The sequence below is a fragment of the Panulirus ornatus genome, chromosome 12, assembly GCF_036320965.1.
Source record: "Panulirus ornatus isolate Po-2019 chromosome 12, ASM3632096v1, whole genome shotgun sequence".
Taxonomy (NCBI): Eukaryota; Metazoa; Arthropoda; class Malacostraca; order Decapoda; family Palinuridae; genus Panulirus; species Panulirus ornatus.
The window spans coordinates 25,605,595-25,631,607 of record NC_092235.1 but is presented as its reverse complement, the minus strand read 5'-3'; the positions used below and the strand labels follow the sequence as shown (position 1 = coordinate 25,631,607).

The following is a 26,013-nucleotide window of genomic DNA, read 5'->3' as shown; positions in this document are numbered from 1 at the left end:
TAATCATTCACATCCTTGTCTTGGCCAACAGAGCATCGCTGGGCTAACTCGACGGCACTAACTATCCAGACGGGTAGTCAGCAGGATCTGGTCTCGAACAGGTACAGTACCGGTAGGTAATTATACACCACGAACGGCGCCACATCCCCACCTCAGTGTCGTGAGCTGTACCCTCGGCGGACCATTAAAAACTGGACCCTGAGGGGCCATTTTTCCAGGTGGCGTTTCCAGGCACTCATTCCTGTCCTGGACCCCAGCCTCCAGCCAGATGCTTGTGTTAATGACAATTCCCACGCAGTCGACACACCCATGACCTTTGACCTGAGCCTTTAAAGGTCGGGTCAAATCTGGCCCGAGAGGGGGGGGGGGTCATCATACCCAAGGGTGCTTTAAGGATCGTACCGTCGTTAACAAAGGATCGTACCGTCGTTAACAAAGGATCGTACCGTCGTTAACAAAGGATCGAACCGTCGTTAACAAAGGATCGTACCGTCGTTAACAAAGGATCGTACCGTCGTTAACAAAGGATCGAACCGTCGTTAACAAAGGATCGTACCGTCGTTAACAAAGGATCGTACCGTCGTTAACAAGGGGTTGTACTGCCGTACCGTCGCGTAACTCCCCCTACAGCAATGAAGCCACACCCTCCACCTCCCCTTCCCTAGGAAGGGAGGCAAGGGGGGATGGGAAGCCTGGCCAGGCATTTAAATAAGTTTAGTCTGGAATATTTACCGAGGAATCTCCACCACTGCCTCATCCTTCAGAGAAATGCCCCATGTTCTCCCTAGTAAAAGGCAAGCACCCCTGCCCTTCTAGGCCCTAGGCATGCACCCCCGTTCTCCCTGGCCCTAGGCAAGCACCCCTGCCCTTCCAGGCCCTAGGCATGCACCCCTGTTCTCCCTGGCCCTAGGCAAGGACCCCTGCTCTCCCTGGCCCTAGGCAAGCACCCCTGCTCTCCCTGGCCCTAGGCAAGCCTCCCTGCTCTCCCTGGCCCTAGGCAAGCACCCCTGCTCTCCCTGGCCCTAGGCAAGCACCCCTGCTCTCCTGGCCCTAGGCAAGCACCCTGCTCTCCCTGGCCCTAGGCAAGGACCCCTGCTCTCCCTGGCCCTAGGCAAGGACCCCTGCTCTCCCTGGCCCTAGGCAAGCACCCCTGCTCTCCCTGGCCCTAGGCAAGGACCCCTGCTCTCCCTGGCCCTAGGCAAGCACCCCTGCTCTCAGGGCAGTTCCTCCAAAACACCCGCGTCACTGGAGAGGGATTCATGTGGCTGGAAATTGATTCGTATAAACAGAAAACGTTTGGTTATAACTGGCATGACCTCGGCATGAAGGCCAAGTGTCTCATATAAATGGTAATGTTTCGCTTAATGAAAAGTGTTCCGTATAAATGAACTTCTGACGAATAAGAAAAAAAAAAAAAAACTTGACAAAATTGGAGAGGCTGTCTGTAAAATGAATCTTTTAACCTTTTCTAAACTTTTGCTGCCTCTGAACTTCGCTATACAGACGAAACCTTTGGTATCAAATAAAAGTCACTGCTCTTCCTAAAAACCTTTGATTCATAATTTCGTACGCCTGACCATCATCCGGACACAGACCTTATCCACTACATCCAACACCTAATAACTTCACAACACACGGGGGGAAAAAATTACTGTATGTATTGTTCAAGTTATTTTCCTCCTCAACGCTGCGACAGACGCAACACTGGAGTAACTTCGTTCCGGTAGTAACTTGTGAGGTGGGCTCTCGCTAACTCTCAAGATGTCTTTCGCAATAAACATCGACGTCTGGTGGGAATATAAAAAGTCTGAGGCAACTTACAAATTCTATAAGCGCCATCTGGATTACTCCAGACCAAGCCAGAACCTAATCTAATGTGTGAAAGAGGTATCTAACTCCACTATATATATATATATATATATATATATATATATATATATATATATATATATATATATATATTGCTTACCTAAGCAATAGGCAGGCTAGGAACCTTCATACCAATCCACTTCTTTAAAAGAGGAACCGGAAACTGCAAAAACATTCCTTCCCAACAAATAACAACAGCAAGGGACTCTTTAGACGCGCAAGAACACTACACTCACTCCTCACCAGACAATGACAGCAAGGCTGGGGCGAGCAAGAACATGCCTTCCCCGAACAAAGACACCTGGAGAGAGTCATCCACGCGTAAAGCCATAGCAGGACATCAAACATCCGCCGGAGAGCCATGTTGAGGCGCTGAAACAGAAAGCTACACCTCGTTCTCCGCTGATTGGATGAATTATGTATGTGGCCCCAGGCTACCAGGTGGCGGTGGCACTTGAAGCACCTCCAGGGTGCTTCGCCTACTTGACAAGTATGTACGAGGAGAGAAAAGGGACTGGTACAAGAGGTTAGGATTCCCCTGAATGGAAGAAGAAAAAATGTGATTCATTAAAGATAAAGTCATGGGAACTGAGAACTGCCGTGTGCTTGCTGGACACTGTGGAGACTGGAAATGTATATGATTACCTGTCAATCCCCTGGGCACGAAGGTACGGCCCTCGAGCACGATGGTACGACCCTCGAGCACGACGGTACGACCTATGAGGCACAATGGTACGGAACCTTTGAGGCAAGATGAATCGACGGTACGATCCTTGAGCACAACAGTATGACCCTTGCACACGACGGTACGACCCTGGAACACGACGGTGCGACCCTCGAACACAACGGTACGACCCTCGAGCAGGACGGTACACGACCCTGGGTGCGATGGCTTGGCCTTTCACCTGACCCTCCCTTCCTTCAAGCTGGGCCAATTTACGACCAATTAGCGGTCTAATACCAGCCTTGCTTACCCTGGCCCAGGGGAGCTGCTCCGCCTCCCAGGCTACCTCCAACCTCCTACACATCTCCCCCAACCTCCAACACACCTCCCCCAACCTCCAACACATCTCCAACCCTAACGACCCGGCCCAGGTGGGTACGAGGCCAGGTCATATCAGTGAGGGTTACGCCACGTCATTTTGAGGCGGGAGGCAAGCCTGACCTACTCTGCCACACGGGGGAAACGAGGTCATTAGGCAGTTACCTACCTCATTAGAGACCGCCGAGGTCTCGACCTACCCCACTACCTCACCTAGAGACCGCCGAGTTCTCCAAGTTATCAGTAGAAACCACGGTGCACCCTGGGGTACCGCGCGCTGCGTAGTTCACTATCATCATTAGAGAACACAGAGCACCTCCCTTTGTGAGAAACCATACGTCATGTCCAGGTTTTCTAGGTTTCTAAAGATACTTCTGGGTTACCTATCAGTAGAGAACACACGTCGCCCTCTCCCCATTAGATATCGAAGTTACATAACGTTTTCTAGAAATACTGCTAATGCCTCATATTCCACTAGAGAACGTTAAGAACCCATCACCAAAATACTGGTTTCTTAAATCTCTCGCTTCAGTGACCCCACCTCTAAGGAATTGTTTAATCAAAATCCATTTCGCGTCGTTGAGCATAGCTTCTATAGCGCTATATTGCTAAGGCCATTCTATAGCGCCGTCTGCTATGGATTTCATTCGCTCTATACGCTAAGAAAACACAGGGTCGTAAGGGAGTACGACTCTATGATGTGACAGCCGAGTATCTGACCGGATGTTAAGGGGTCAGGTCAAAGGTTAGGCTATCAAACCCAACAGGTCATAAATATACCGTCGTTCTTGAGGGTCGTACCCTCGATATTCGTGCTCGATGGGTCGTACACTCGATATTCGTTGAGGGATCGGACAGTCGATATTCGTGCTCGAGGGGTGGTCGTAGTCGATATTCGTGTTCGAGGGGTCGTACAGTCGATATTCGTGCTCGAGGGGTCATAAAGTCGATATTCGCTCGAGGGGTCGTAAAGTCGATATTCGTGTTCGAGGGGTCGTACAGTCGATATTCGTGTTCGAGGGGTCGTACAGTCGATATTCGTGCTGGAGGGGTTGCACAGTCGATATTCGTGCTGGAGGGGTCGTACAGTCGATATTCGTGTTCGAGGGATCGTACAGTCGATATTCGTGCTCAAAGGTCGTATCCGTCGACATTAAGAGTTGGGATTACCGGTTCGATACTGAAACAATGTAGCCAAATGGGCCGCTCGAATCTAGATTACACAATCCCTCCCCTCCTCCAAGAACCCACACCGAAGATTCATCACCTCCTCCCCAACCCCTGCAACACCCCACCCATCACAATCACCCCTTACGTTTCCACAGCAGCCACCCTCCGTCACCTCCCCACAACACCTACTTATAAACTCCCCCGGCCACCAAGTTTTAAAAAGTTCCCAGCTTTGACAACCCCCACACACCATCACCAACACACCCCCAACCCACACTTCAAAACTTCACCACGTCCAGCACACCCCCACGGCCCTTCCACCACCACAACACACAGTTTAAAAGCCTCCCTTCTAACCCCCCCCCCCCCCCACCTCCCGCCAGACAATGAGGTGCGAGTTATCGCAAATGGCCATTATTTTCCCCGTATTTAAATGAATAGAACAAAAAAAAAAAATATCGTATCATTCACGTCAACGGATGAGCGATATTCAACGACACAGGAATAACGTCGAGGGGAAAGTATCATTTCGGCTGAAAATCGCATGCATTAATGTGCTCTCTTGAACTTTATTGATTCGGCGAGAGGACGAAAAACTCTGAAATGACGAAATGACGGTAAAATGGCCTCTGAGTTAAATCATATCTTTAAAAAAATCTTTAATTTAGGAACTGACAACCTAAAATATTATCTTTAAGGATTTGGAATGATAATTTTAAGACTAGAGACCTAAACAAATGTCTTTTAAGGGTATGGAAAGATGATTTAAAGGCTGCAACCTTAATAATGTCTTTAAATATATCAGAAGATAATTTAAAGGATCACGAGATCATATAACCTCCCTCCCCCTCAGCTAAACTGGTGTGAACGTCCATCACGAAGTCAACATGACATTTACCCATGTCATAAGTTCTGACGTCAAGACTTTCAACCACGATCCCGTTTTTTATGCTAAGATTTTATTTTTCCATTAAAAAAACAGGAGTGTCTCAGCAAAACCCAGTTTCCTTCATGATTTATGTTGCTTTAAAAAAGGAAAGGATGGAAGATTTATCCCTGCCACATCACCAGGCCACAGCTAAAGGTAAGCTTTAGCCCCGTCACCACCAGACCACAGCTACAAGCAAGCTTTAGCCCCGTCACATCATGAGACCAGAGCTACATGCAAGCTTTAGCTCCGTCACCACCAGACCACAGCTACAAGCAAGCTTTAGCCCCGTCACATCACCAGACCACAGCTACAAGCAAGCTTTAGCCCCGTCACCACCAGACCACAGCTACAAACAAGCTTTAGCCCCGTCACATCACCAGACCACAGCTACAAGCAAGCTTTAGCCCCGTCACATCACCAGACCACAACTACAAACAAGCTTTAGCTCCGTCACCACCAGACCACAGCTACAAACAAGCTTTAGCCCCGTCACATCACCAGACCACAGCTACAAACAAGCTTTAGCCCCGTCACATCACCAGACCACAGCTACAAACAAGCTTTAGCTCCGTCACATCACCAGACCACAGCTACAAACAAGCTTTAGCTCCGTCACATCACCAGACCACAGCTACAAACAAGCTTTAGCCCCGTCACATCCAACTTAATCGTAACATTCTCCGCTATTTCTTTCTCCCCCTTACATGACAACACCCAACAGTACCTATAAAAGCCACGTTGTTGCCCCGTAGATCAATCATGGGTACAGGTAGGCACAGCTGAGCCAGTGGGGGGTGCGTGTGCAGGAGACGTCGGTTGACCCAACAGATTCATGCAGATTTCCGACCTTACGAGATGGTCGGGCGGAGGCATCACCACCGTACTGCGGGCGACGGTCAACGTTGCCGTAATTCCAACGGTCAATGCGCGACTGCGGTGCCGCTTGCTGCCACAGGGTCAGGTGATTTCCGTCACGCGAGCGGTCATAATGCTCTATATACGACACACACATACACACACGCACGCACGCACACACACACACACACACACACACACACACACACACACACACACAGACGGACACGCACGTAAACTGCCTGAAAGCATTTGACACTATCTCACGCAAGAGCCTGGTGACGAACTGCATCTTGAGGAAAGGAATAAAAGAGGAGTTTCTTGATGGACAAATTATCTCAATGGACGGTAACAAAGGACGCAAGCCGGAGATGCCATCTCGAAATGCGTTTGGGGGTCATCAGTGGCGTACAGTAGGATCGAGTCCTGGGACCGCAGATCTTCCTGATCTTTGTACAAGACTTGCTGGAAGGATTGGACCCCTTTTCTGATTCCGTTTGCAGATGATGCAATGATCATGAAAGTAAAATTGCATCAACCTAATGGAACGCACTGAGTAATAATGAAAATGTGGACAACAGAACGAAGTTGAAATATGTACAACAGTAGAGAATGTTCAATAGATATGGGACCCCACAGGTGTAGACCCCCCACCCCCCTCCCAGCACAGGAGAAAACACAAACGCTATCTTCACCTTCACAGAAACTATATCAAAATTCCCTTGACTTTTCTTATATAAGTCAAAAATAAAAAGTATTTTCTTCAGGCGTCAACAAAGAGGTCTGTGACGACCCACCCCCAAGATGCTGTCAACCAGAGTTGAAAAAAACATTACGCCATCATAGATATGGTAATGCGCACACTGGGAAATAAGATCATATAACATGATCATCGAGTAACACAGCCGCTATGTAACATGATCATCGAGTAACACAGCCGCTATATAACATGATAACCAAGTAACACAGCCGCTATATAACATGATCATCGAGTAACACAGCCGCTATATAACATGATCACCGAGTAACACAGCCGCTATATAACATGATCACCGAGTAACACAGCCGCTATATAACATGATCACCGAGTAACACAGCCGCTATATCACATGATCACCGAGTAACACAGCCGCTATATAACATGATCATCGAGTAACACAGCCGCTATATAACATGATCATCGAGTAACACAGCCACTATATAACATGATCACCGAGTAACACAGCCGCTATATCACATGATCACCGAGTAACACAGCCACTATATAACATGATCACCGAGTAACACAGCCACTATATCACATGATCACCACCATCACAAGATCCCTAAGCAGTGTGTTACGACCACATTAAAGGATTGCGTCCATTCATGACTTAACACCATGTTAAAACCACTTCAGACACACAAATCAGCCAACTTCAGCAAACTACAAGCCTTGTAATTAACACAAAATCAAATAATTCTAAGAGAATAACAACAAAAACTAACAAGATAAATTCTCCCGGCAATTTAACACAGCTCAGGCCTCCAAGCTAACACCCGTATCTCGGCTAACTTCAACAAAGGACCGGCGCACGTTAACATGGCAACAGCCTGACAACTAACGCCAAATGTTGGTTAATTCTAACACGGCGTTAACTAACAATAACTAAGCACTACTATGAAAACTAATAAATGAATACTTTGTCAACTATATCTTCTGTCACACCTACATACTCTTGTCCATATCTAACACTAGTCATGAGAATACTGTTAATATCTTGCCCAACTTTAACGCAACACTGACCTCAAAAGGTAACACAAAATCTCAGGCTAGATTTAACATAACTAGTCATAAAACTAAGAACAAAAATTCTACTAAAACTGAGCCATTTCTATCAAAAAATAACCACATAATCTTAATCAAATCCCAACACGTTTAAATTCATGGCTTTTCTCTGTTTTGACCACAATATCTACCCTTATTTCACAGACGAATTACGGAGGTATGGGGGAAGGGAGGGGAGATAACTCACAAGAGATGGGCGTCAACAGCTTCGTCACAGACGCGCGAAATCGCCTTTTTAAAAATCCGCGCAGTCACAAACGCGCTGGAGCGCACACACACACAGCCAAGTGTCACCTCGGGCTTACGCTGTTCCTGCCTGGGGCCGGCCAGCCAGCTCCGCCACCTGCGTCGGGTTGGGGTAAACTGTGGCTGCACCTGCTGCTGGAGCTGCCGCTTCCTCCTCCCCCATCCCCCACCACAATCATGGGGTGCCCCATCCCGCTGACGACCTCCCACCCATCCTCCTCCTCCCCCACCCCCGACCCTTCTGCTATAGACTAGAGAAAATGGGACCTAAACTAGATTTTCGTTTTCTCTCACGTCGTCTCGCCTCCCCAATTCACAAAACTCATCAGATGATGTCGAACACACACATAACACTCTCGCTACATAAAACCCTCCGCATACAAACAAGGTTACGAGAACGAAATACATTCAAATTCCACACATGAAATACTCAAAAATCAATTAACGACGACAAAACACCCCTTGCTATTAGAGAACTCCCGTTTTCTACGGCGAGCCACAAATGAGATTGAATCAATAGATGCTATGTCGCTACTCTATGGAGTATGTGACAAGGGTTGTTCCGTCCTCTACATCATAATTCTGCCAATGTCGACCTCCTTTCTGGTGCTGACTCCACCATTATTCATAAACGGATATAAACGAGCGAATTAATCTGTCCGGGAACCCCTGGTGTTGAGGTAATTTGACTTTCAAATCAGTCGCCGCAAAAAAAAAAAAAAAAAGAAATATTGAATCAATTCACAAATTTCACTTTGAAATGTCTCTTACGAAACATGCGCCTCATATGTGACTATAAACGTACTGACCACGACGGTACGATCCTTGAGCACGACGGTACGACCCAATAAAACGACGGTACGATCGTTAAGGTCCAGGTCAAAATCCGTGCCACCCTACCCAACGGTCGTACAGTTGTGCTTCGGGGGCTAAACGACCTGTACTGGACGATTAACAGCCATACATGGCGAGAGCAAACTTGGCTGGCGATCAAACACTCAGCTCACCCACTCGCCAACCGGGCGACGACGCTACTTATTTCCCAGGACACACAACGCTCTTCCACAACTTCCCTACCTCTTAATCCCCGGCAACTACATTACAACCTACTTTATGTTTACTAATACAAAATGAATGAACGTATGAGAACGTTAGATTACGTTACAGAGGGTGAATAAAAAAAGGTTTTGTTTTATTGAACAGTCGTCCGCCTACGCATGTCTGTGTGTATCTTGGGAATATGATGAGGACAAGCCGGTTTGGTTCCCCTCGAATCCAGCGTACGTTCTCCCTGACAACCATAAACAAAACACAAGCTCGGATATAACCTTCACATTACTGTAACCACAACACTGCCTTTACAACCTTAGGCCACGCATATCACCCCCTTAAAACCACACGGACCACAACCCCACCCACAACTACAGCAACCAGTCTAACAATAAACCCCCATCAACAACCAAATTCACAACCATCATAATCACCACAACCAATCAATAAACACTAAACCTAACAACCAACCACAACCACAACAAGTGACATCACAACACCCATAACCAACCACCATCCCGTGACCACAACAGCCCGGCTACCACAATCAACCAACAACCCAAACCCAACCATCATCCAAACCCCCACTACAATCTCACCACCAGCAATCACAACCACCACCACCACCAACAGCCAATCCACCACCAACAACCATTACATAACTATCACCACGACACAAGCACACAACCCTAACCATCACATCCGGGCCACAACCCACTCCACAAGAGCACACATATTATACAACTTCCGGCCCGGCATGGATCTTGGCGACGCCAGTTATAGCTTCCGGGGTGACGCCAACCATACTTTCCCCCCCCCGCCTGCGCTTGCCTACCCACCCACCCGCGAGGAAACACCGACAGTACGCTGTGCGACAACCCCGGGATCCCATTTTCTCTCCCCTCCCACCTGAACATCCCATTCTCACCGCCTTTGTTACCGTTTTCCCTCCCCTGTTCCTATTTTCTTGCCCTAATTATATCTTTCTCTCTAATCCTCTACCACAAGGAAACTATCTCCAGACCCTTATATATATATATATATATATATATATATATATATATATATATATATATATATATATATATTTTTTTATTATACTTTGTCGCTCTCTCCCGCGTTTGCGAGGTAGCGCAAGGAAACAGACGAAAGAAATGGCCCAACCCCCCCCATACACATGTATATACAAACGTCCACACACGCAAATATACATACCTACACAGCTTTCCATGGTTTACCCCAGACGCTTCACATGCCTTGATTCAATCCACTGACAGCACGTCAACCCCGGTATACCACATCGCTCCAATTCACTCTATTCCTTGCCCTCCTTTCACCCTCCTGCATGTTCAGGCCCCGATCACACAAAATCTTTTTCACTCCATCTTTCCACCTCCAATTTGGTCTCCCTCTTCTCCTCGTTCCCTCCACCTCCGACACATATATCCTCTTGGTCAATCTTTCCTCACTCATTCTCTCCATGTGCCCAAACCACTTCAAAACACCCTCTTCTGCTCTCTCAACCACGCTCTTTTTATTTCCACACATCTCTCTTACCCTTACGTTACTCACTCGATCAAACCACCTCACACCACACATTGTCCTCAAACATCTCATTTCCAGCACATCCATCCTCCTGCGCACAACTCTATCCATAGCCCACGCCTCGCAACCATACAACATTGTTGGAACCACTATTCCTTCAAACATACCCATTTTTGCTTTCCGAGATAATGTTCTCGACTTCCACACATTCTTCAAGGCCCCCAGAATTTTCGCCCCCTCCCCCACCCTATGATCCACTTCCGCTTCCATGGTTCCATCCGCTGCCAGATCCACTCCCAGATATCTAAAACACTTCACTTCCTCCAGTTTTTCTCCATTCAAACTCACCTCCCAATTGACTTGACCCTCAACCCTACTGTACCTAATAACCTTGCTCTTATTCACATTTACTCTTAACTTTCTTCTTCCACACACTTTACCAAACTCAGTCACCAGCTTCTGCAGTTTCTCACATGAATCAGCCACCAGCGCTGTATCATCAGCGAACAACAACTGACTCACTTCCCAAGCTCTCTCATCCCCAACAGACTTCATACTTGCCCCTCTTTCCAAAACTCTTGCATTTACCTCCCTAACAACCCCATCCATAAACAAATTAAACAACCATGGAGATATCACACACCCCTGCCGCAAACCTACATTCACTGAGAACAAATCACTTTCCTCTCTTCCTACACGTACACATGCCTTACATCCTCGATAAAAACTTTTCACTGCTTCTAACAACTTTCCTCCCACACCATATATTCTTAATACCTTCCACAGAGCATCTCTATCAACTCTATCATATGCCTTCTCCAGATCCATAAATGCTACATACAAATCCATTTGCTTTTCTAAGTATTTCTCACATACATTCTTCAAAGCAAACACCTGATCCACACTGCTCTTATTATTATTATCATCATTATTATTATCATTATTACTATTATTATTATTATTATTATTATTATTATTATATATTATATATATATATATATATATATATATATATATATATATATATATATATATATATATATATATATATATATAGGGGACAGGGGGCTGGAAATCCTCCCCTCCCATTTTTCAATTTTCCAAAAGACGGAACAGAGATGGGGGCCAAGTGAGGACATTCTCTCTAAGGCTCACTCCTCTGTTTTTGACGCTACCTCGCTAACGCGGGAAATGGCTACTATGTACGAATAAATATATATATATATATATATATATATATATATATATATATATATGTATATATATATATATATATATATATATATATATATATATATATATATATATATATATATATATATATATATATATATATATATATATCAACCGCTATGTTAACATACGACCCCCATTCGCTCGCTATGTTAACATACGACCATCACATACGACCCCATCTCTCTCACGACCAGTCCACTCCGACTTCACATACGACTCCCATGTCTTACCAGTCCAAAAAAACCACGACCCTGGTGCAGTAATATGTCGTCCGCAGTAATCCTACGTCTTCACAAGTACGACCAGTCGTAACCACGACCACCACCAACCACTAGAGATATACGACTAACTGCCTGAGGCACCTTCCCGAACCTTATCTCCCTTATCAGTCTTATCATGTGGGTTACGCCACTGTCACCATCATCATCCGCTCATACTAGCCACCACCACCACGCCACGCTATTCTAGACCCTCTGGCTGAGGGGCGTTAACGGTGAATCTTCCGTCGCGGCTGGCATTTCAAGATGGTGTCCTCGTGACGTCATTCGTTCATGCGTCACATCCGGGCGGACCCGAACACAACGAGTTAACTCACTCGTACCCGAGCAAAGATAACTGAAACCCCAATAACGTTATTCGTAAGGAAGAAAACGTCAGTATTTATTCTTGTCGGGGAAAAATCATTTTAAAAACTTTTAAATTCAAAAATAAAACAAAAAAAATTCACACGATATTACAGGCCTGGCGAAATCCGTGAGGTTATCTTGTGTTATCCTGAAGTGGGTTATTTTGAAATGTTACCTTGGAGCGAGTTATTCTGAAGTGTTATCTTGAAATGCTACCTTGCCAGGTTATCCTGAACGGTTAACTGTTATCTTGAAATGGTGGGTTATCTTTGAACCAGCCGTGGCTTATTTTCAACTTCTGGGTTATCTTGAACTATTGGGTACCTATCTTGAACTAGCCGGTTATCTTAAACTACTTGGTAGTATCATAAAGCCGGTGGGTTATCTTGAAGTGGGTGGAGTCATTTTCGAGCTGATAAGTTATCTCAGGTAGAGCTATCTTAAAGAGATACATTAACTTTAATTGTGCGTCGTGTGTATATGATGGACTATCTTTAAATGGATCTGCCTTAAAGCGATAAATCAACTTTCATTGTGGGTTATCTTTAAATGATAAGTGATCTTTCTCTGGCAGTGTTGACTACTGACCTACCTTTAATTACTGGATTATCTTTTATTGCCAATTACATTCAACTAGCCAGATCATCCTTACGGGATGAGTTATCATTTAATGCAAGGTTATCTTTACCTGATAACTAACCTTTACCAGATGGGTCACCGTCATTTCATCAGTTATCTTTTCTCAATAGGTTATCTACCAGGACAAGGAGAACCACTACAATAACATCATCTTTCCTAAACTCACAACCTACTTACCTGTCAACCATCAGTTATCATACCATAACCTGTTTACGATAACGGAGATAACTTACATAATCTTATGTCTCACCTCAACAGCATAAAATATATAATTCGCTCTTAACAGATCGAAAATGAAAAAAGGACAATATCACACATTTCTCATTAAGCTTAATGATTCCAGTTATGTTAAATTAATGCTAATATTCAACCTAAAGTAATTATCTACATTGCTAATGACAGGAATTATATAAAAAATGGAAACATCCGCTGGCCTTCCTAGCCAATGTAACTTACGTAATTCAAGGCTCAATAAATCTTTAATCCCTTTAACACGACGGTACGATCCTTTAACACAACGGTACGATCCTTTAACACGACGGTACGATCCTTTAACACGACGGTACGATCCTTTAACACGACGTTATACGATCCTTTAATACGACGGTACGATCCTTTAACACGACGGTACGATCCTTTAACACGACGGTACGATCCTTTAACACGACGGTACGATCCTTTAGCACGACGGTACGATCCTTTAACACGACGGTGCGATCCTTTAACACGATGGTACGATCCTTTAACACGACGGTACGATCCTTTAACACGACGGTACGATCCTTTAACACGACGGTACGATCCTTTAACACGACGGTACGATCCTTTAGCACGACAGTACGATCCTTTAACACGACGGTGCGATCCTTTAACACGACGGTACGATCCTTTAGCACGACGGTACGATCCTTTAACACGACGGTACGATCCTTTAGCACGACGGTACGATCCTTTAACACGACGGTATACGATCCTTTAACACGACAGTACGATCCTTTAACACGACAGTACGATCCTTTAACACGACGGTACGATCCTTTAGCACGACGGTACGATCCTTTAACACGACGGTACGATCCTTTAACACGACGGTACGATCCTTTAACACGACGGTACGATCCTTTAGCACGACGGTACGATCCTTTAACACGACGGTACGATCCTTTAGCACGACAGTACGATCCTTTAGCACGACGGTACGATCCTTTAGCACGACGGTACGATCGTGTAACACGACGGTACGATGAGGGGCACACCAGGAGGGTGCCGTCACCCTGGAAATGTCACTAGGTCCCCGGCTGTCCTTGATATAAAACACCCTCCTGTGACTCTCTCTCTCTCTCTCTCTCTCTCTCTCTCTCTCTCTAAGGGCCCCACTTTTGTATTTTCAGGTCCCAAACGTGTCCCAAGGGTGTGTGTGTGTGTGTGTGTGTGTTTTTTCAAATCCCAACGTGTCTCGCCGGACTATTACTCTAGTAACAGCAGCATGAACAACCCCGCCCCTTACCAGCAGCAGCAACACACAGTACAGTAATGGCAGAAGTAACTTAAAAAATGTTACTATCAAAGTAGCACAAATGGAATGCAGTGCTCTAATACAGAAAGGGGGAGGGGGGGGAGAGAGGAACGTTTAAGTCTGAAAATGGGAAACGTTTTTTTGCTCCTCGAGCCCCGAGAGCCATTTTCTTTTTGTTAACTCCGACTTCAGGAAACGTTATTACGAGTATGGGAAACGTTTTTGTCGCTATAAATACGGGAAACGCGTTTGTTCCCATGATTATGGGAAACGTTTTTGTGCAGTTCGGAAATCGTTTTGGCCCTGAGAGTAGGTGTGTTACCCCGAGAATGAGCAACGTTTATGTTCTACCGAATATGCCATTCTGTCAATTCTGTCAAGGAATGCAGAATGGGGTCGAGAGAGAGAGAGAGAGAGAGAGAGAGAGAGAGAGAGAGAGAGAGAGAGAGAGAGAGAGAGAGAGAGAGAGAGAGCCCTCTCCGCCAACAGAATCACTCGAGCCTATCCATGTTAACGCACTCCACCACAGGGGGGTCTCACCGCACCCTAAGCTTCATCATCGAACCCGCAGCGCACGTCTGCAAGACGCACCCACAAACAGTTTAATCTAACCCACCCCTTAAGTCTCCACCACACACACACACACACACACACACACGAACATTACATTTACGTATGTCATCATTTCTTAAAGAGAACAGAACCCAACCACCATAGTAGTAGTAGTAATAGTAGTAGTAGTAGTAGTAGTAGTAGTAGTAGTAGTAGTAGTAGTAGTAGTAGTGGTAGTAGTAGTAGTAGTAGTAGTAGTAGTGGTAGTAGTAGTAGTAGTAGTAGTAGTAGTAGTAGTAGTAGTAGTGGTGGTAGTAGTAGTAGTAGTAAGTAGTAGTAGTAGTAGTAGTAGTAGTAGTAGTAGTAGTAGTAGTAGTAGTAGTAGTAGTAGTAGTAGTAGTAGTAGTAGTAGTGGTAGTAGTAGTAGTAGTAGTAGTAGTAGTAGTAGTAGTAGTAGTGGTGGTAGTAGTAGTAGTAGTAGTAGTAGTAGTAGTAGTAGTAGTAGTAGTAGTGGTAGTAGTAGTAGTAGTAGTAGTAGTAGTAGTAGTAGTAGTAGTAGTAGTAGTAGCAGTGGTGGTAGTAGTAGTAGTAGTAGTAGTAGTAGTAGTAGTAGTAGTAGTAGTAGTAGTAGTAGTAGTGGTGGTAGTAGTAGTAGTAGTAGTAGTAGTAGTAGTAGTAGTAGTAGTAGTAGCAGTGGTGGTAGTAGTAGTAGTAGTAGTAGTAGTAGTAGTAGTAGTAGTAGTAGTAGCAGTGGTAGTAGTAGTAGTAGTAGTAGTAGTAGTAGTAGTAGTAGTAGTAGTAGTAGTAGTAGTAGTAGTAGTAGTGGTAGTAGTAGTAGTAGTAGTAGTAGTAGTAGTAGTAGTAGCAGTGGTGGTAGTAGTAGTAGTAGTAGTAGTAGTAGTAGTAGTAGTAGTAGTAGTAGTAGTAGTAGTGGTGGTAGTAGTAGTAGTAGTAGTAGTAGTAGTAGTAGTAGTAGTAGTAGTAGTAGTAGTAGTAGTAGCAGTGGTGGTAGTAGTAGTAGTAGTAGTAGTAGTAGTAGTAGTAGTAGTAGTAGCAGTGGTAGTAGTAGTAGTAGTAGTAGTAGTAGTAGTAGTAGTAGTAGTAGTAGTAGTGGTGGTAGTAGTAGTAGTAGTAGTAGTAGTAGTAGTAGTAGTAGTAGTAGCAGTGGTGGTAGTAGTAGTAGTAGTAGTAGTAGTAGTAGTAGTAGTAGTAGTAGTGGTGGTAGTAGTAGTAGTAGTAGTAGTAGTAGTAGTAGTAGTAGTAGTAGTAGCAGTGGTAGTAGTAGTGGTGGTAGATATAGCAGGTACCTCAACTACCATACAGCTGGTGATAACACACATGGTCAGGACTCCTGAAGGCGACCTTCCAGCCACACATGAGGCCCCTGAAGCCATTCCAGTCATCCTGGAATCACTCTACACATTATCCAGCCGACGTGCTGCCGCTCACCGCCCCTGGACTCGGGTCGTTCCAGCCGTCTGGAACGCGGCTGACGTAACCCGCCCTGGAATTAATAAAACCCTCCCACCGACACACTCCAGCAGACTCCCACTAGGGAAAGGTCAGGTCTGGCGATGCACGTGATGTTCCCACTCACTCCCTCCTACCACTAGAAAATTAATAATAATAACAATAACAATTATATCATTATCACCAGTTATTATAACTATTACCATCATTATCACTAGTAGTAGTAGTAGTAGTAGTAGTAGTACTACTACTACTACTACTACTACTACTACTACCGCTACTACTACTACTACTACTAATAATAATAATAACAATAATAATAATAATAATAATAAACGAAAACTGGCAGTAGAGAATCTTTTCAGGCCTGAACGGAGATTGCAAGAAACAATTAAAACACAAGGAACGGCAGAATTTACGACCAAGAGAGGCAACACAGCAAAAATAGGTGAAAGTTGTATGTAAAGGAATGATGTACACTGTAGCCCGCGAGCTGTACAGCAAGAGGCACTCTCTGTACAGCTAGAGGCACTCTCTGTACAGCTAGAGGCACTCTGTACAACTAGAGGCACTCTCTGTACGAGGCACTCTGAGTTTCTTTGTCAACTAGGTAAAAGTATACCTGGACGACTCTGACAACACAACCTACGTAAAGCAAGAAACTTGTTCAGGTGAAGAAGTACTTCTGACATTTTCAGGTTCGTGGATGAACAGATTATAACGAGTGAGGACATGGTAAAAGCAGACAACAGACAATAGTCAAAGAGATGAGGCACTATGGCTGCACATATCCTTCCATATATAGAACTAACAGGTAATTACTCACACACACACACACACACACACGCACACACACTAGACCCCTCATGCCCACTATGCAACTTCAATACCAAAGACACTGAACATTTACTTCTCAAATGCCATTCACTCTCCCCCACACAGCTGTACATACAGTATCACCACACTCTATAACCTATGGTCCCGCCCAGTGGACGTGGCCGCCTTCCCGGACGCTCCAGAAGGCCCTATAGAAGGAGATCCTGGGACAGGACGTATACACCAGTAATCATATATACAATAACCACATGAAAACATACAGAAAGGAACAAATAATACATCTAACCAACGGAAAAGTTTAAATAACCGCCAAAACAATACAGACACCCTTAAAAATAATCATATAATTGGGGTAAAACAATAATACTGACACCCTGTATAGCAAACAGAACAACACAATGATAAGAAAAGTTTTAATACTGCGGTCGTCAGTGACCCCACGAATACACAACACGAATTTATAAATGTACAATGAACTTCGTTAAGACCCAACCTCTCTATTGACATTCAGAGCCGGGCCGGCGGCTGGGCTACTCACACCATGCTAAATCACCCGCTTGCATCCCCCCGCTTCAAACTACCACACTCCTGACACCCCTTGAACACGACGACACGACCCCATATGTACGACGGTACGACCTATGTGGGCGACGGTACGACCCAAGTGTACGACTGCACGACCCACTGACCACGATGATATGACCCCCCATGAGCAACGGGGGTCACGGCTTTTGGGTATGGTGGCATGTCCTCTGACCCACCATTACCGCCATGTGAGGCAAAAGCACCATCAAGGCAACCATATCAATGCACAGTACGGCTACCATATCAACACGACCATACCACCGCCACCATAACAACCACACACCTTCGTGCACAACCAAACACCCAACCTTCACAATCACACCCCCACATCAACCTCCTCCCCAAAAATACATATATATATACACCTGCCCCCTGCCCATAGCAACCAAAAGGTGCTTGTACACCTGCAACATGCATGTCATGCACCCGCCGGAGTGGTGGTGGAGCCGACACCCACTCGATGGCAACACTCAACCGGCGGCGGTGTTGCCATAACGGAGGAGGATAAGGCATGGGACGAGGCGGGGACGCGTGGGGTCTCCCCTACACCCAAACCTTATATTTTTCCATATCCCTTTCTTGTCTCATGAGTAATGTACTACTACCCTTCCTTCTTGCCCACCCCCACACCCCCCGGCAAGGTAGGGAAGGGCCTTCTACTTTGGCGAGTCTACCCAGCTACCTCGAACCCCGGGGCAAGAAGGCTGGTCTGGCTTGGAGCGTGGTACCATCTAAGGAAAGCGGTTAGAAACCTTCCAAAGGCCGCTACTGTCTGACGCCCTGCACGTATACACACCCTCAGGTGCACGAGGAATACGGATACACGCACGCAAATATATATATATATATATATATATATATATATATATATATATATATATATATATATATATATGCAGATATCCTCAGCAAAATGAAACACGGCAAGTTCCCGAGTGCACTTTCGTGTAATGATCACATCGTCAGGGGAGACACAAGAATGAGACAGAAGACGTAGAACTGTCAGTTGATTTACAAGGAAGGGTCGTAGCTAATACGCCATTGGTAAACAAGCGTTACCGGATGGTGATGTTCCGGTTGATACAGTCAGGTCTGGCATCATAATTATCATTATCATTATTATTATAGTTATCATTATCATAATCATCATCATCATCATCATCGTTATTGCTATATTAGACACATCCAAGCACTCAGAAGAAGAAATGGGCAAAATTTGGATTATTCCCTCCACCATCATCTCGTGCTACCACGGATCCCTCGTCCCCGAGTTAGAAGTTCGGCACCACAGCCACATGGAGCCCATCCCAGCTGGTACAGACCTAAAGAACAGTCCCATTCCAACCAGTGTCAACATCAAACCATCATCATCAGACTGCTGTGTGAGGACTGTGTTACAACACACTATTCTCTCTTCATTCCACAAGACTATACATTAAATAACCCGTCAATTATCATTATCATTACTACACACACACACACACACACACACACACACACACACACACATTACACACGTATATAAATATATTCACCCAAAAATACTCAGAGGTCGTGTACGTATCCATTCATACGTCACACAATGCCACAAATCTATACCGTCACCATGTAAGCCCCATGATTTTGTACACGCTCCCAAACGTAGCTTGACACCCACCACAAACCCACAAAAAGGGCCATAAATCCACAGAAATAAAAAAGCAGAGTAAATATGAACGAAGTCATAAGCATACGATGTGAACTATAAGAAGTGAAATTCTTCGTTAACCAGAAAATGTTCAAGTAATTACCGCTGACAATTTTCAAAGGGGGGAAGGGGGGATTCTTCCTCCCACGATATGGGGGGAGCCCATAATTCCCTCCCATGCTACCTCCTCCATCCCATTACCCACACACCATATAGGGAGCCACATTCCTTTGTCCTTGTCTCACAAACAATCGTTTGTGGACGCGGCCAATCCATCAGAACTCTGCTACATACTACCTCAAGTCCAGATTACTACATGGGATACTTATAACACGTAGATGTACTTGGATTCACTTGTATTTGAAAAAGAAATATTCATCCACTCCCAGGTGACATACGTGGAAAGCAGAAAGATGTAAATGGTAAAGCAGGAGAAACAGAAACACACACACACACACACACACACACACACACACTATAGGGTTAAAAATTTACAAAATAACCCGGAAGCTTTTCCAAGGTCACCTGCAGTATTTGCTCTCTCTCTCTCTCTCTCTCTCTCTCTCTCTCTCTCTCTCTCTCTCTCTCTCTCTCTCTTCCCTGTTCCCCTAGTCTTGCAGTCAAGATCTACATGCGTGTTCCGGTCGTATGACTCAAGGTGCTAAGATCACACTGTCTCATCGAGATTATTTACAACGATAACTCTCCTGTACGTTTCTGAGAACGTATTCTTGCATTAATAAACACAATAAACATTACAACAAACATAGAGAGTCACTAATTATTCCTCGTTCTGTAAGTGGCGTGTCCCAGGAGGGTTAATCATGTGAAACAAGAGGATTCAACAGAGGTGAAAACGACACAGACCTGGATTCAACAGGGGTGAAATTTCTGAAGTTAGGATGACCCTGGGTCACAGAGGGGTCAAGATAGTGCAAGTGGGAGAAGACTGGGGTATGGCACGGTGCCACAGCGGACCCAAGGCATCTAAAGAGGGGACCAAAGGGGTCTGGTGATCAGGAAGGCCCGCTCAGAGACCACAGGGTCCTATACAAACACCCTCCCCTCCCCCTCATTCACTACGCCAAGCGCCACTTCAAGCGGCAATACATGTCATGCCAATAACCGCCCCTACGTCAAGTGGTAGTGCGTACCAGGTCAATCACTTCCCCCCATGGCAAGCAGTGCTCCACAATACGGCATCCATGCCACGCCGAAAACGCATGCCAAGCAAATCCTTGGCGTAGATTCACACCATACGCAACCATTACGCACAAACGATTACGTAAATGGTTCCCCTGGGCCACGCCACAGACAGACAGACACAGAACACGCCATAACGGAAGTGCTCATCTCCCAAACACACACGGCGGGAGAGAGGAAGGGGAGGTTACAGGAAGCGGGGTGGATGCGGGCGTTGCACAGGGGGAGTGGGGTGAGGTGGGGGTGTGTAGAAGAGATAGGTGTAAGGGGAGAAGGGTGTATCGGTAGCATGGCAACACTGTGTATGAAAACCAGGTCACAACATGATTAATACTGCCTCCCACTTCCCATTCTCTACAATGCTTCCACAACCCATCCATAACCAGGCACCCGTCGTCCTCCTTGCCATCACGGAAATGATGTTGTAAATCGACACAAAGTTTAAACTGAGAGAGAGAGAGAGAGAAAAAGGAAAATGTTGTATACTAAATATCACACACTCAAAATTCCCTGACAATATGCTCAGTAATGGCATTATGGTCGACCCAACCTCTTGTGTCGAGAGATATGTAAAAATGGGATTATTCACGACGACATGGTTGTTACTAAATCCCAACTCTACAACAACCTAAGTACAACAACCACCCACTACAACAATGATCACACACACACACACACACACACACACACACACACACACACAGGTGGAACAGCCTGGCCACACGTCTCTCTATACCTGGTCAATCTACTCAATCAAACGCCAGTCGATACAGTCCAAAGATTACGGCCTGATATAGGTAGATAGACAGATAGATATATAGATAGAAAGATAGATAGATAGATAGATAGATAGATAGATAGAGAGAGAGAGAGAGAGAGAGAGAGAGAGAGAGAGAGAGAGAGAGAGAGAGAGAGAGAGAGAGAGAGATCCCCAACAGACCCCGCCCGTGTCCCCCTGTCATTACCCTTCTGATGACTGACATGAACACATCTCCCCCCTTTCCCCCCCTTCCAGTGGGACGTTATGGCCCTTGACCACGTCAATACAATCCCAGGGCGTCATGGCCTGACCTATGACCTGACCTCACACTCTCCAAGCCTTCCCTATCATATATATATATATATATATATATATATATATATATATATATATATATATATATATATATGGATAGACAGATAGATATATACATAGATAGATAGATAGACTGTACATGGTCCTTAAAAAGTAATTACGCAAATTACACTAACTCCATATAATTTTTCTACTCTGTATCTCTGTCACGTATGATACAGGATCTGCTTTAATTAGCTCTGCCGGTGAGGGTCAATAAGACGTAACAGCGCACGTAAAGGTAATTCTGGTGGCAGAGGTGACCTTCAATGTGACCTTCATCGCGCCATAATCAGACCCGACCAGTCATGAGATGAAAGCAAAATTGGCTTTAAGCCTCTCTCTCTCTCTCTCTCTCTCTCTCTCTCTCTCTCTCTCTCTCTCTCTCTCTCTCTCTCTACCATTATGGCCACAGCGGGCCACCAAGTCCCGTCCTGGCCATGATGGCCAGAGTGGGCCACTTGCCCCATGACCCTATATCACCCCAGGCAACACGTGTGTGAGGGTGGGGGTGGTGGGTGGTTCAGTACACGTTCCCTACCGTACTTCCCTCAGTGCGCACACAGGTCGCAAGGTTAAGAAGACCTCAAAGTTCAGCTTTAAACGAGAAGAGATTTACGAGCAAGTGGTGTGATCACCCTCTTCTTATATACTATCAAACTGTTTCTCACTCTTCTCGGTGTGACTTCTCGTTTTCTACGTCTACTTCATTCTTCGTTATATGTTAAGTGTTATGTGAGAACTGTTAACAACCGTCGTCTTACCTGCTGATCAGAACTACGACATGGTTCAGGAGATCATCAACGTAGACACATCATATTGATTTCCAATGTCTAGTTCCTCCCCAACTTAAATGTGAAATATATTACGTAATGCCAATGTTATATCCGGGTTGTTTAATGTCATCTCGTTTCGTTCCCCTAATAACCTAACCACCGCCGGATGGTGGGAATGACAGGGGGCGCCCCTACAACACATGCTCTTCCCGCGCCCGTTAAAACGGAAAGGCGTGACGTCACGCGTTCGTTACTTAAGGTGCCGCCTCCACAGCAGGTGTGACGTCACGGCTGCGTCGTCGTAACTTCCAACCAACCCCCCTCCCCCCCCACCACCACCACCACGGAAACGACATACACGACGTCACAGTATGACGTCACCATTCGAAGCCGACAGCATCGGCTGCTCAGGAATAAATAAATAAATAAATAAAATCACAAAAGAAATCGCCAATCATCCACAAGACGATTTTCTCCTTGACAACTACACCAATTATATAAATTCCTGTTTGTATTAGATATCAAAACTATTACAAGTCAAATATATACATAGAGAGAGAGATTTTTGTAATATATATATCAATATAAAAATGGGTCGGGAAGGAGAGAGAGAGAGCGATGATTTTGAACCATTTCTGAGGTGGTGATTTTGAGCGCCACCAACCACCACCACAGCCGACCAGCTCGCTGTCAACACAGAGGTCCCGCCCAACGAGACGGGGCGGCAGGAAGGCGGCTCTGTAGCGGCCACCCAGCTACAGCGAGATCAATACTCGCTTCTCTACAGCATCGTAGAGATAAAGATGTCTCCCCCCCCACCACCACCAGGGGAGGCTCAGGGGGGGGGGGGATCCTACGACGTCACGGGACAAGTGTCCTACCCCCATCTTCCCTCGGCCTTGGCAATGCTGAGTATGTACTCCTGGTGCGGGGGGGGGGGGCTATCTAGCCCTATATACTCTTTCCCTAGGGCTCTTCAGCCCTGAATAGGCTGTCTGTAGGGTTCATAAGGCCCTTATCATGCTATCCAGGGCTATTCAGTCCTAACCATCCTCTACTTGCAGCCATCAATATTCTGCTTAAACAGACTTTCCACCTTCTAACTTAACGTACGTGACCTTGACCATCCTAGAGTTTAAAAACAAGGTCGCTATCTTTAAACAAGGTCACTAACTCTAAACAAGGTTATCTTAATATCATTATCTTCAACATGGTCACTATCTTAAAAAAAAAAAGAATTCCACTGGTCTCAAACTCCCAATACAGCTTTTAACTCTCCAAGGTTATGCTTAATGCTCAGGGGTAACCCCTCATGAACTGAAACTCTCTGGGGAGCATCATCTAATATACTGAGTGAAGGGAGGTATTCCGAAACACAAACTTAAACTCTCTAGGGGTACTCAAATATCGTCCGAAATTCTCTGGGGCAATCATCCAACTTACAAAAAACTAAAGTATTCCCAACATAACCTGAAACTCGGTGGGGTTATCAACCAAACCTGCCTCAAACTGGTTTATTCTCAACATCAACTCTGTTGGGTAGGTTCCCAAGTACTCGAAAGCTCTCACTAGTATCATAAAATATAGTTCTAAACTTGCTGGTGTATTCTCAATATACGCCAATACTCTCTGGGGTATTTCAAGATCAAGATAGAAACTCTCTAAGGGTGCTATCGAACAGCCCGATAATCTCTGGGGGGCACTGCCCAAATACAGTATAGTACTCTGGTGTATTACTCTATACAGCATGACAACCCAAGAGTATCCACTGAATACAATCTGAAAATGTCCAGGGGGAGGGGGCTTGTATTACTGTATCAAACTCTCTGGGGGCGAGGACGCAAACTAGCTTGGTCCTGGTGAAGAAAGACGCACTTCTGAGTGGGTTTTGCTGACGACGCACTCACACCGAGTCCTGGTGAGAAGGACGCACTCTAGCTGCGTCCTGGAGAAGGACGCACTCTATCTGCGTCCTAATGAGAGGGGGGCACTCTAGCTGCGTCCTAGTGAGAGGGACGCACTCTGGCTGCGTCCTGGTGAGAGGGGCGCACTCTGGATGCGTCCTGGTGAGAGGGGCGCACTCTGGATGCGTCCTGGTGAGAGGGACGCACTCTGGCTGCGTCCTAGTGAGAGGGACGCACTCTAGCTGCGTCCTGGTGAGAGGGACGCACTCTGGCTGGGTCTTGAGAAGAGAGACGCACCCCTGAATATTTCCCCATGCCATTAGGAGAGCGACCGCTGGCGAAGTGCTCGCTGGAACTTCTTCGAAAACCCCGGTACAAGTTTCATGAGGCCAGCCCAGCGCTCGCTACCTCATAAAATCCTCACTAACCTCTTTACTAATGGTTCACGAAGCCACCGCCAACTACCTCAAACTAGCCTCAATGCTAATGGTTCATGAGGCAAACGCTCGCTACCTCACACTGGCCTCGCTCCTAAGTTTAATGAGGCCACTCTTAACTACCTGACACAATCCTCAATACTGCTGGTTCATCGTTCACTCTCATTATCCTAACCTCATTATTGATAGTTCAAGAGGTTACCTTCCTCATTCAACCCTCACAGCAGACACACACCACAAGAACCAATCTTGTCAGTTACGCAAAATGCATCAACAGTTTCAATAAATTATCTTAAAAATAATTTAGATGTACCAATAACTATATAAACAATAAATCCATTATACCTGATTGTAATATTCCCCACGAGTTAACCTTCAGTAACATACCACAACGCTTACTGTCTTCCTTCATAATGTCAAATGAAACCACACACACACACACACACACACACACACACACACACACACACACACACACACTTGGACAAAAGTCAAACAACCTCATTTCCAAACAAAGACAAAGAAATCATACATATGAAATTGCATACAATTACCCTCACACCATCACACAATAAAATCCCATCGCAAACACACAAACAACCCAACTGCACCACTTCAAACAACTCCCATCAAAGCACCATTTACATACACAAAGAAACTGCAAACCCTTACACACACAAACCCCATCAACCTTAAATACCCATAAACCTAACTACTCTAACAAATAGTTGTCACACAAACAACCAATCTCAACCACACTTGACATTTTGAAGCAACCCTGAATACGCACAACCCCCCGACACAAACGCCATACGCACTTAACCATTCCACAATAAGACCCAAAATTTCACCCCCCCCCCCATCCTCTCTCTCAATACGGTGAGCACTACGCGCT

At 45.4% G+C, this 26,013-nt stretch overlaps 1 protein-coding gene across 9 annotated transcripts in view; it reads right to left on the bottom strand.

Moving 5' to 3' along the window:
- MESK2 (misexpression suppressor of KSR 2) overlaps positions 1-26,013 on the bottom strand; it is a 154,433-nt gene that overhangs the window by 98,531 nt on the left and 29,889 nt on the right. Inside the window, exon 1 of one of the 9 annotated variants that reach the window (XM_071667576.1) lies at positions 12,003-12,141. The exons of 5 other annotated variants lie outside the window; for them this stretch is intronic. The gene's annotated coding sequence lies outside the window, so the exon portion shown is untranslated. Of the gene's footprint in view, positions 1-5,736; positions 5,891-7,882; positions 8,056-12,002; positions 12,142-26,013 lie in introns of those variants that run through there. 3 more of the 9 variants (XM_071667579.1, XM_071667574.1, XM_071667577.1) reach the window with 3 other exon arrangements.